The sequence below is a fragment of the Globicephala melas genome, chromosome 3, assembly GCF_963455315.2.
Source record: "Globicephala melas chromosome 3, mGloMel1.2, whole genome shotgun sequence".
Classification (NCBI taxonomy): domain Eukaryota; kingdom Metazoa; phylum Chordata; class Mammalia; order Artiodactyla; family Delphinidae; genus Globicephala; species Globicephala melas.
In genome coordinates, this window is record NC_083316.1 from 86,575,809 (window position 1) to 86,578,720 (window position 2,912).

Here is a 2,912-nt window from a genome sequence, read left to right on the forward strand (position 1 = left end):
GTTTTATATCGAGATATACTACTTGCAGAACATTCTACAAGAAATTTTTACTTGACAAACCTAGATAGTCCTAGTGTCAACTATATATGGGTAATCTTTCTATCACTCTAAATTCTATTATAATAAGAGGGGTATGATTCTTTAGAAGATTGAGAGAGATAATTTTAGAAAATAAATTAAAGTTAGTGCATCTACTTATAAAGCATCTAATTAGAGGTTATTATGTATTAGGTACTAGTTGGGCAAAAAATCAATGACTGCGGAATATTCAACTATCATTCTATTTTTCTTCAAATAGAAGAAAACTTTTGTCCTATTCCATGTTAATAATTCTACAAATAGAAAATAAACAGATTTTAAAAAGGCATTAACTTTCTGACAATAATTTAGGCTATGTTCTTTAGTGGCTGTATCTAGCTTTAGCTCTAAAGGATTTTTTTTTTTTTTTTTTTTGCGGTACGCAGGCGTCTCACTGTTGTGGCCTCTCCCGTTGCGGAGCACAGGCTCCGGACGCGCAGGCTCAGCGGCCATGGCTCACGGGCCCAGCCGCTCCGCGGCACGTGGGATCCTCCCGGACAGGGGCACGAACCCGTGTCCCCTGCATCGGCAGGCAGACTCTCAACCGCTGTGCCACCAGGGAAGCCCCTTTCATTAAACTTTTTTAATGGGTCTCAAATTCTGTGACAGATTTTTGGTCAAGTTGTTTCCATTAAAAAGTACTGATTTTAAAAACGAATAACTTAAGACTGCCACACACAAAACAAATGGTCCACAACACATTCTCCTTTCCTTCTGAAGGTTTTACGATACATTGTTATCATTAACCAGTCTTTTGCTATTAAACTTAAATGGCCAATTGAGACAAACAGTTCTGAGACCATTCTTCCACCACTGATTAAGACTGGGGTGGCAGGTATTGGGGATAATATTCATTTAGTCTTCTGCGCTTTCTGGGCAGACTTGGACCTTGCCAGCTCCAGCTGCCTTCTTGTCCACTGCTTTGATGACACCCACAGCAACCGTCTGTCTCATGTCACAAACAGCAAAGCGGCCTAGAGGAGGGTAGTCAGAGAAGCTCTCAACACACATGGGTTTACCAGGAACCATATCAACGATGGCAGCATCAGCAGATTTTAAGAATTTGGGGCTATCTTCCAGCATTTTCCCAGAACGATGATCAATCTTCTCCTTCAGCTCAGCAAACTTGCAGGCAAAGTGAGCTGTGTGACAATCCAGCACAGGTGCATAGCCGGCACTGATTTGGCCTGGATGGTTCAAGATAATCACCTGAGCTGTGAAGCCAGCTGCTTCCATTGGTGGGTCATTTTTGCTGTCACCAGCCACATTGCCACGACAAACATCTTTGACAGACATGTTCTTGACATTGAAGCCCACATTGTCCCCAGGAAGGGCTTCACTCAAAGCTTCATGGTGCATTTCAACAGACTTCACTTCAGTTGTCACATTGACTGGAGCAAAGGTGACCACCATGCCAGGTTTGAGAACACCAGTCTCCACTCGACCCACAGGGACAGTGCCAATACCACCAATTTTGTAGACGTCCTGGAGGGGCAAACACAAGGGCTTGTCAGTTGGGCGAGTTGGTGGCAAGATGCAATACAGAGCTTCAAGCAGTGTGGTTCCACTGGCATTGCCATCTTTACAGGTGACTCTCCATCCCTTGAACCACGGCATGTTAGCACTTGGCTCTAGCATGTTGTCACCATTCCAGCCAGAAATTGGCACAAATGCTACTGTGTCGGGGTTGTAGCCAATTTTCTTAATGTAGGTGCTGACTTCCTTTTCAATTCCCTCGTATCTCTTCTCGCTGTAGGGTGGCTCGGTGGAATCCATTTTGTTAACTCCAACAATTAGCTGTTTCACACCCAGAGTGTAGGCCAGAAGGCCATGCTCACGGGTCTGCCCATTCTTAGAAATACCTGATTCAAATTCACCAACACCAGCAGCAATAATCAGGACAGCACAGTCAGCCTGGGATGTGCCTGTAATCATGTTTTTGATGAATTCTCTGTGTCCTGGGGCATCAATGATGGTCACATAGTACTTGCTGGTCTCGAATTTCCATAGGGAGATATCAATGGTGATACCACGCTCACATTCAGCTTTCAGTTTGTCCAAGACCCAGGCATACTTGAAGGAGCCCTTCCCCATCTTGGCAGCCTCCTTCTCGAACTTTTCAATGGTTCTCTTGTCGATCCCACCACATTTGTAGATCAGATGGCCAGTAGTGGTGGACTTCCCCGAATCTACGTGTCCGATGACAACGATGTTGATGTGGGTCTTCTCCTTTCCCATTTTTGCTTAGGTTTAGCAGTGGTTTTCACGACACCTGTGTCCTGGCAGCAAACCCGTTGCGAAAAAGCAAAAAGTTTTTTTCAGTGTTTAAATGGACACATTTTAAATGAAGTAAACTTTCTGATTATTCAGATTATAAATATAATAATATATTGTATATACAAAGCGTTTGTCATTAGTATGAACTTGTAAAGTCACTGTAGCTAGGTTTAAGCAAAGGGGGATGGTTTACAATGATGATAAGTAACTCATAAATTCCTTAAAAGGCAAGAAAATCAGGCTTAGAAAGCTATGCAGCCAGGAGTAAAACCAAGATTACCCTAGGATAACCCATATCATACCCTCCAATGCAGGGCAGTGTTTGCTACATTTAGAATCTGCCACCAATTTCTTTCTTCAGAATACATAGATATGTGTGCATGTGTGTGTGCACACGTGCATAGATATTTTTATATATCTATATATAATTATACATGTGAGAGATTATCAAATTCATGTAGGTCTCCTTGCACAGTGTGAATTTGGGTTGTTCTCAATACAGCCTTCGATCTTTTCATAAAGTACTGGGTTAAGAAAACACTCTAGATATTGTTTTA

General features: G+C 42.5%; 1 pseudogene; it reads right to left on the reverse strand.

Annotated features, from left to right (window-relative positions):
• Positions 1 to 655: 655 nt before the first annotated feature.
• On the reverse strand, positions 656 to 2,342 carry LOC115846394 (elongation factor 1-alpha 1 pseudogene; annotated as a pseudogene).
• Positions 2,343 to 2,912: the final 570 nt, after the last annotated feature.